Genomic DNA, 9,475 nt, shown 5'->3' with positions numbered 1-9,475 from the left:
GGAGTTGGGAAGAAAATGGCACAAGCTTACGTGTGCCACCTTGGACCCGGTACTCCACTTTCAGACGGAGTACCTCTCCGCTGATATAGATGAAAATGTCTCTAGGCTGAATGCTGCTCTCGTCAATGCGATTGACTCCATTGCTTCCCAGAAAATCATCACCTCCACTAGATCGCGACCCTCTGCTCCCTGGTTTACTACCCCCCTCCGTGAGGAGAAAAGCAGATGCAAAGCTCTCGAACGTAAGTGGAGACTAAACTACGACCTTGAAGCCAAACTTTTATACAGATCTGCCCTGAAAAAATTCATTAAACAAAAAAAAAGCGCTATGAAAGATCACTTTGGCTCTCAAATTACCAAGGCCAAAAACTCATCTAAAACCCTTTTTAGCATTGTTAAAGACTTTATTAATCCTCCGGCCAGGGCTCCTCAGAACACCGCGAGTCAGGCTCTATGCGAGGGACTCTCAGACTACTTCCTCGAAAAGATTAATAAACTTTGTGTCTCCTTCCCCTCAGGGCTAGCCCCCATGCCTTCCCCCACTAGTCCCCCAGAGTCCCCGTCCTTTCTCTCATTTAACAAACTCAACCGGGATGATGCTATCAGGTTACTCACCCATTGCAAATCCGGCGCCCCCTCCGATCCTGTCCCCGCAAAACTCATGGGAGAACTGGCGCCTTCGCTAGCCTGCTCCTTCCTTTCCATCTGGAATGCCTCCCTCCACCATGGCTTCTTCCCTACCACCTGGAAGGAGGCCTTGGTGATTCCCATCCTAAAAAAAGCGGATGCAGATCCCACTGTTTTTGCTAACTATCGCCCCATCTCCCTTCTCCCTAAACCCGCTAAAATCCTGGAAAAAGCCGTGCAGTTGCAACTCACGGAATATCTGGAAAACCATTCTCTACTGCATGAATCACAATCCGGATTTAGAGCTGGATTCAGCACTGAGACGGCATTGTTGCAAGTATCCGAAACAATTCGAGAATGCGTGGACAGGGGCGAGGAGGCAATGTTGGTCCTCCTCGACCTGTCCGCAGCTTTCGATACGGTCTCCCACCCTATCCTCCTTGACCGACTTAAACAGATAGGCATTGGTGGCACTGCCTTCAGCTGGATCGAGTCCTTCCTCTCGACAAGAAGTCAGAGGGTATTGTTGCGACCCTTCAAGTCAGAGAAAAAACCCCTGTCTTGCGGGGTGCCACAAGGTTCTGCCCTCAGCCCCCTGTTCTTCAACGTCTATCTTGCCCCCCTGGCCGACGTTGTGGAGTCCTACGGAGTCAGGGTGGTCTCTTACGCTGACGACACTCAGCTGGTGTTTTCCTTCAGGGACCACTCGGACTCCGCATTCGCCAACTTCCGCCAGTGCCTCAACAACATCAGTGTCTGGATGACCGCTAATCATCTCAGACTGAATGCAGACAAAACGGAGGTACTGTTTTTCAATCAGAAAGCCTCCATCCCCTCCTCTTGGTGGTGGCCCACGGCGCTTGACCCCGCCCCATCTCCCGTTCACTCGGCTCGGAATCTGGGTTTCCAGTTTGATGACTCCCTTTCATGCAAAACTCAGGTTAATAAAGTTACCTCGGCCTGCTTCCTAAAGTTGCGCATGATCAGAAAAATTCTTCCCTATCTCCCCCTGGATTCCCGCCGTACAGTTACCCAAGCCCTCATCACGTCCCACCTGGACTATGCTAACAGCCTCTATGCTGGTGCCCCCCAGTATCTGGTAGGCCGGCTGCAGATTGTCCAGAATGCTGCAGCCAGACTGATTGGTAACATCCCCTACCGCCAATCTGTCTCTGCTTATCGTAAGGAACTCCACTGGCTTCCAGTGGCTAACCGCATCCAGTTCAAGGTCCTTACCCTCACCTATCGCGCCGTCAACGACCGCGGACCCAACTATCTGAAAAAACGTGTCTCGATATCCCGCTCCACCAGATCCTTGAGATCCAATGACCTCCGCCTCCTGATCTCGCCCCGTTTTAGATTATCTAGAATGGGTGGCAGAGGGTTCAGTGTCATTGCTGCGAAACTGTGGAACTCCCTACCAATCGAGTTGAGATTCTGTCCCTCCGAACCCATCTTCCGAGCCAAACTCAAAACCTGGCTCTTCTCCGGACTTTAGTCACCCTACTGTTTCTCCTTGCTCTTTACTCCCTCTTCTCCCTTGGAGGCTCAGGTTTTTAGCGTCGGGACACCCCTTCGGGGGTAGCTGTGCGCTTTATAAACTACATAAAATAAATAAATAAATAAATCCTCCATGGGTTTATTTTATAAGTTAATTTTGTTTAATGTAATTATCGACCCAGCTAGTGTCTGGAGGGTGCCCTTGGTACTTTGAGTGGCCTGCCAGATTATACAATACGTACAAGTTCTATAACCACGCCCTAAAGCACATGCCTGCGTCTCTGGGGAGTGCTCTGTGCGGAGAGGAAAGTCCTTCTACATACAGTACAATGCACACATGTCGCCCTGTGGAGTGGTCTATGTGGAGAGGCCAGTTCTTCCCTACACTGTATAGTGCATGCCTGTCAACCTGGGGAGTGGTCTGTGTGGAGAGGCCAGTACCTTCCCACACCCTTAAACGCATGCATGTTGCCCTGGGAAGTAACATGTGCGGACAGGCCAGCCAATCCTCACGCCCTACAGCGCACACACGTGGACCTTGGGAGAGGTCTTTATCAAATAATCACATTTTGCCTTTTACTTTAATGTAGGTTTTGAAAATTACTAACCATGTCAACAAAATAACAGAAGAAAAATAAGATTAGACAAAAGTATTATAAAGATGGAAGTGGATCTACGAGAGATTAACATAGACAAAAGACAGAGACAAAAATAAAATGAGTAAAGTATTTAATCATTTATTAGAAAACAGCACAGACATCATTTTTAACATGTAGGCAGTACTGAAAACAGAGGGCAAAGTAACATCTGGTACTTTTGTGAGAAGAGAAAATTATTTGAAAAACAGGAAAAAGGAAGTAGTACATGAAACAGGAAATTGAAGGAACTTCTTCAGAGGTTTTTGCAAAATCGGGTTATAACTAATATGAAATCTCTAAAACATTTAGGGCCATATGTATCAACACATTTCCCCATAGACACAGACTGGGCAAAACCCTTTGATACATCTGGCCCTTAAAGAGGTAGCATGCAAGACATAGAGTTTGTTGAGAGTCTGGTACACATAGCATTTAATTTAAAAAGAAAAGTATTCGTTCTTGCCTTAAATAGAATGAGATCTTTAGATGCACTTGTAAAAAAAATGCCGCCAAAAGCTACAAATTAACAGATTCAATGTATGCACTATGTTTGAGGGAGACTGGAAAAACACTACCAGTGTAGAGGCATTTTTTAATGAAGAAAGTTATTTATAACCCAACAGTTTAGTATTTGCAGTGGGTTAAGATGCACATGCATATAAAATGAAATAAGGTAAAGTAATAGAAAACTAAAATAGTGCCTTGAAACAGAGAAGATGGCATGTAGGATGAGTTGCTTCAGGGGAGACCCTGAACATCTGTCTATGAGTGGAAGTTTAGAACCATTTACTTCAGAAAACAAGAGTCTCTTGAGGAACTTAGTTTTTTCTTAATTGAGCATAGCAGAGGAACTGTAAAGCAAAAAAATGAAAATGTTATAAAGTCGTGATCTATAAGTACTTGGTTTGTCTATCAAACAGGTTTATGCAGCATTTTCCACCACATTTGAATGCTGTCAGTGCACCACACAAGAATGAATCAACTAGTAAGAACACTGTACATTGTAAAAATTAAAGCACTACATCTAGAAACTCTAAATAATTATTTGTTACATGGAAGCCACTATGAAGTGATTAGTATTATAGTCGGTATCCAAATAATGTACTTTGGACCAGAAAGACAGACAGACAGACTGAGGATAAGTGCAGAATTATCTAGTTGCATTTGCTGCAACATCAATCAATCAATCAGTCATTTGTTAAGCACACTACTTACCCGCGAGGGTCTCAAGGCGCGGGGGGGGGGGGTCGCTACTGATCGAACAGCCAGGTCATTAGTATCCTCCTGAAGGTCAGCAGGTCTTGGGTCTGTCGTAGGCTCAGTGGGAGGGTGTTCCATGTCTTGGCGGCGAGGTGGGAGAAGGATCTCCCATCGGTGGTTGTTCTTTGGATGCGCAGGACGGTGGCGAGGGAGAGGTCGGCGGAGTGTAGCTGGAGGTTGAGGGTGTAGAAGGAGACCTCTGTTAAGGTAGGCTGGGCTGGTCTTGTGGAGTGCCTTGTGTGCGTGGATGATGAGCTTGAAGGATATCCTCTTGTTGATGGGGAGCCAGTGCAGGTTTCTCAGGTGGGGGGTGATGTGGCCATGTCGTGGTACATCGAGGATCAGTCTTGCTGAGGCGTTTTGAATGCTTTGTAGTCAATTGATGAGCTTGGTCGGGGCTCCCGCTTATAGGGGTTTTCCGTAGTCGAGTCTGCTGCTGACGAGGGCCTCGGTGACTGTCTTTCTTGTATCTGTGGGGATCCATCTGTAGATCTTGCGGAGCATGCGGAGGGTGTTGAAGCAGGAGGAGGAGACGGCGTTGACTTGCTTGGTCATTGAAAGTATTGAGTTGAGGATGATTCCCAGGTTGCATGCGTGGTCGGGGCTGCCCCCAGTGCTGTTGGCCACCAGGAGTCGTCCCAGGCTGACAGGTTGGAGCCGAGGATGAGGACCTCTGTCTTGTCTGAGTTCAGCTTCAGACGGCTGATCTACATCCAGTCAGCGACGGCCTTCATTCCTTCATGGAGGTTGGCTTTGGCTGTGATGGGGTCCTTGGTGAGGGAGAGGCTCAGTTGAGTGTCGTCGGATTAGGTGATTATGTTGAGGTCGTGCTGTTGGGCGACGTGTGTGAGCAGGGCCATGTAAATGTTGAACAGTGTCGGGCTGAGGGAGGATCCTTGGGGTAAGCTGCAGATGATCTTGGAGGCTTTAGAACAGAACGGGGGGAGGTGGACCCTCGGGGTTCTGCCAGAGAGGAAGGAGGTGGTCCGTTCCAGAGCCTTGTCTCGGATCCCTGCGGCGTGGAGGCGTGCGCCTAGTGTGCGGTGGCAGAAGGTGTCCAAGGCAGCGGAGATGTCTAGGAGGATGAGTGCTGCAGTCTCCCCGTTGTCTAGCAGGGTCCTGATGTCGTCAGTGGTGGCAATGAGGGCGGTCTCGGAGCTGTGGTTGCTGCGGAACCCTGACTGGGACGGGTCCAGGATTCTGTTCTCTTCGAGGTACTGGGTTAGCTGTCTGTTAACGATTTTCTCAATGACCTTGGCCGGAAAGGGGAGCAGAGAGATGGGTTGGAGGTTCTTGGGGTCTCTTGAGTCTGCCTTGGGTTTTTTGAGTAGCGCGTTGATCTCAGCGTGTTTCCAGCTCTCTTGGAAGGTCGCAGTCTCAAGGGAGAGATTGATGACGTTGCGTAGGTGGGGTGCGATGGAGTTGCTTGCTTTGTTGAAGACGTGGTGCCGGAATGGGTCTGACGGCAAGCCGGAGTGGATTGTGCTCATGGTCTTGATGGTGTCATCGACACTCATGCTGGTCCAGTCTAGCATGGGGGCGTGCTCGATGGTGTGTGGAGGGTCTGTTGTGTTGCTGTCTGTTGGGGCTGTCTGGGTGTTGAAGCTGTCATGGATGTCTGCTATCTTGCGGTGGAAGAAGGTGGCGAGGGAGTCGCACAGGGCTTGCGACGGCGGGATGTCGTTGGTGTTGGAACTGGGGTTGGAGAGTTCCTTCATGATGTTGAAGAGCTCTTTGCTGTTGTGTGCATTGTTGTCGAGCAAGTCTTTGAAGGAGGTCTTCTTGGCAGCCCTGATGAGGTGGAGGTGGTTGCGGACGGCGTCCCTGTGTGCTGCGTGGCTGTCCGGAGTTTGTTCACTGTGCCATTTCTTCTCTAGTTTCCGGCAGGCTTGCTTGGAATCTAGGAGTTCTGGGGTGAACCAGCTGGCCCTTTTGCTGGTGTCTCTGTGGGGGGTTTCTTCAGCGGGGCGAGGGTGTTGGCGCAGTCCTCGAGCCAGCGTCTGAGGTTGTGGGCAGCGACGTCGGTGTCGGAGGGTTCGGTTGGTGGGCTGAGAGTGATGAAAAACTATTTGTTTATTGTCAGTGGAGTCATTACAAAGCACAAACAAAAAAATAGACATTTGTGCTAAAACCCAAGAGACAGACCTTGTAGAGTTGTTTAAATTAGGTCTCTACTTAATAGCTGAGGATCGTTTTGATTTATGTATGAGCCAGATTACATCCAAATATTGCGTAACCAAACTGGATCATTAAACGATGACTATCAGAGGCATTCACCTTAAGTTGGACATTTTTCCTATTCCTCCTGAGCTTCAACAGCTCAATCTTTCTGAGAGTATTCTAATTCACAGTGTACACCGTTTTCAAGCCATAGTATGATTGCAGCCCAAAGCAACTAAAATACCTCCAACTGAGCTACTAAAAGGTCTCAAAGGAAATATTGTATATCTGCCACTGGATTTTTAGGAAAATATTGAAACTATAGGTATGGATCGAGACGTAGAAGAACTACTCGTGGTTCTTGTCAATTAATTGACAACAAAAGAAAAGAAATTGGCAGGAAAGTTTAAGTATTGACAAAGTAAAAAAAATTCCAATACGCGAAACTAGAAAAGAAATTTTACAAACATGTTATTGTAGACCAACAAGTGAGTTCTGTCAGCACACAGCCTTCCCAGGTAAAACATTGTTGTGAGCTCCCTATAGGGCCCACTGTAATGTTTCCCCTATGTTAGCCTAACTGCACACATAATAGGCCACTTTTACTTTCCTCATGCTACAAAGTAGCATGCTTGTTTTAACACCACACTGTTATTTTAGAAATAGGCTGCACAAGATTTGTTATCCAGCTCTTTTGCTGTGATTCAGTCTGAACATTTCATACAAGGTCAAACAACAATGTGCCCTATTTTTCTCTGTGGTTGAATACCAACACCTAGACATAATAGAGAGATCCAGCTGCTTTTTTCGAACAAGGCAGTTCTTATCATATATGCAGAGACTTGTCGTTTTGAAAATAGAGAGGAGAGAATATTGCAGAGAAAAGGTCCTGAGACGAGAGAGCTGCGCCGTCTGATATGTAGACCAACTGACTATGAATTCTGAGTATGGGGTCTGGCACTAATCCCAGAGACCTCTAATATATCACTGTGATCCCAGTAAAGTGAAGATAGACTTAGGCAGATTTGTCAGTCACTATGACAGGGCTTTTAATTGTGTAAAGTTTACTGATCATGCTAATCACATTGTTGACTCGCATATGTTTTCTAATTGCAGCACAATTAGTTCATGATAGAGCGCAATTGTTTCAATAAATATCTTAAGCTTTCTTCATGTCTGTTTTCTGTTGATTGTGGACATGTATGAGTGAGAGAACGAAAGGTGCGCACCTGTTACTGCGACCCCTGAGAGGGGTTAGGGTGTTCTTTTCTGGGGTGCTAAATTACCTGTTACTCTAGAGCGTTAGGCACTTCTTAAGACTAAGTTCCTCCATATTGATGTACTGTGATCCCAGGCATAGTTTTGTTTCTAAACAGAATCCCTGCAATTACATCAATTTGAAAAAAGTTGATTCTGCAAAAGCAGAATGAATATATATATATATATATATATATATATATATATATATATATATATATATACACACAAAAATATGATAGGTGATGCTTTAGAATTATATCAAGTGAAACAAGTGAATACGGTCAGTGTGTTAGAAAAGCGCATTGTTTTCCACTTCTGTTTCCTACAGGAAAAGGTGGTCAGTATGATGTTCGTCCAGTTCAGTTTCCTGCTTCTGAGGGTACATCAACTAGATTGTATTAAGAAGATGCACGCTTTAGACAAAGCATTCCTGATATTTTTTACCTTCTTTTTGAAAGTAAGCTGTCCTCTCATATGCTGTTGAACATGTCAAAACTGGACCACACATGACTGCTAGAATTTCATAGATAAAGTTTATGATAAAGATGATTTTCTTGAGTGCAAATTCATGAATCTGATGACATGTCAATGTGGAACAAAGAATATCAAGGTAGAGGTGTTCCACACGTAATGTGTTACTGTGGTTAAAAGATGCACCAATGTTTTTGAAGATACTGATGAATCAGTATTATTATTCATTGAGCAGTATGTTATATGTGAGATTTCAAGTAAGTCTCAGAACAAAACACTTAGGGACCAAGTATTGTGATTTTAGTCTCACAGTGTAGAAAATACTGTTGTCACCGATACAAAGGAAAAGGGAAATATAACAAAGATGTCAGTTTGGATTTCCTGGGCCTAATATCTCCAAAGGAAAAGTGAACAGTTTAATTTCTTCAGTGAAACACACTACTGTTGGCATATCTCACAAGAATACACAAAATCTAAGAAAGGTGAGGGCTCTAAACAGATCAGTGACTAAAACCCTGTCACATTGGCTATGTGGAATGCAAACATGGACATTCAATTTGTAGCAGACAATTCCATTGCTGTTGCTCGATATGTCACTTCATACATTTAATAGTCTGAAAATACTGAAACAAACGACATATGAGAAAAGATCTCAGCATAGAAAGCTTGAACCAAAAAGATATATAGCTTTAGTTCCAAGATGCTTTCCCACAATGAGATTGGTTGTTTTCAGGCCTGTGACCAACCGAGCTCTTTAAGCTTATATGGTAAATTCAAATCCATAATATGGATTAGTTTAGATCTTGCTTTAACACATAAAAAGAGTGTTTAAATAATTTGCTGAGATTGAGTATCTTGCTCAGGTCAACCCTGATACCACAGAAATTGTGAAATTCAACAAAATGGACACCTACTATCTGAATTGCAGTGTTCATTTGGAAAACATTTGTCTGTATGAAGTAGTTAAATTCTACACATACATGAACAATGTTGAAGAAAAGATTGAAGCAGGGATGCTTGATATTTCTGGCTATAATTATTGCTTAGTGAGACACAACAAACCAAGTCTCAACCACTGTACACCAAGTTGCCAATTGCAGAAAAAAGAGAGTTATTTTATTTCTCTCTTCTGCAACTTTTTGTACCTTGGCATACTGAGGAAGAATTATTAGGCAGATATAACTGCTATGAACCTTTTTTTGTTGCCCCACGCAACCTTATTCAATACATAGTTGATGGGGTGTCGGAGCTTTCTAAGTTACTAATTGTTCCTAGACAGGGATTCAGGGACACAGTGGTAATTTGAAAACCCAATTTCATTCATTACAATATCACACACAAATCCTGCATTAGGAAAAGACACTTTATAGTTACAAGTGTTCATTTCAGCAGGCTCATCCTGTTGCTTAGCACCTGTAAAATGGCCACACAGAACATTATTAAAACAGCACTAATGCATGTTGTGAGCAATGAAACAATACGAGCATTTCTACCACAGTGGAAATATCCTCTAGCAACATAACACCCTAAAATCTACTTCTATGCGCCATTTTATGAGA

This window comes from Lissotriton vulgaris, chromosome 2_1, assembly GCF_964263255.1.
Source record: "Lissotriton vulgaris chromosome 2_1, aLisVul1.2, whole genome shotgun sequence".
Taxonomy (NCBI): domain Eukaryota; kingdom Metazoa; phylum Chordata; class Amphibia; order Caudata; family Salamandridae; genus Lissotriton; species Lissotriton vulgaris.
The sequence above is the reverse complement of the archived record's forward strand: the minus strand, read 5'-3'. Positions refer to the sequence as shown.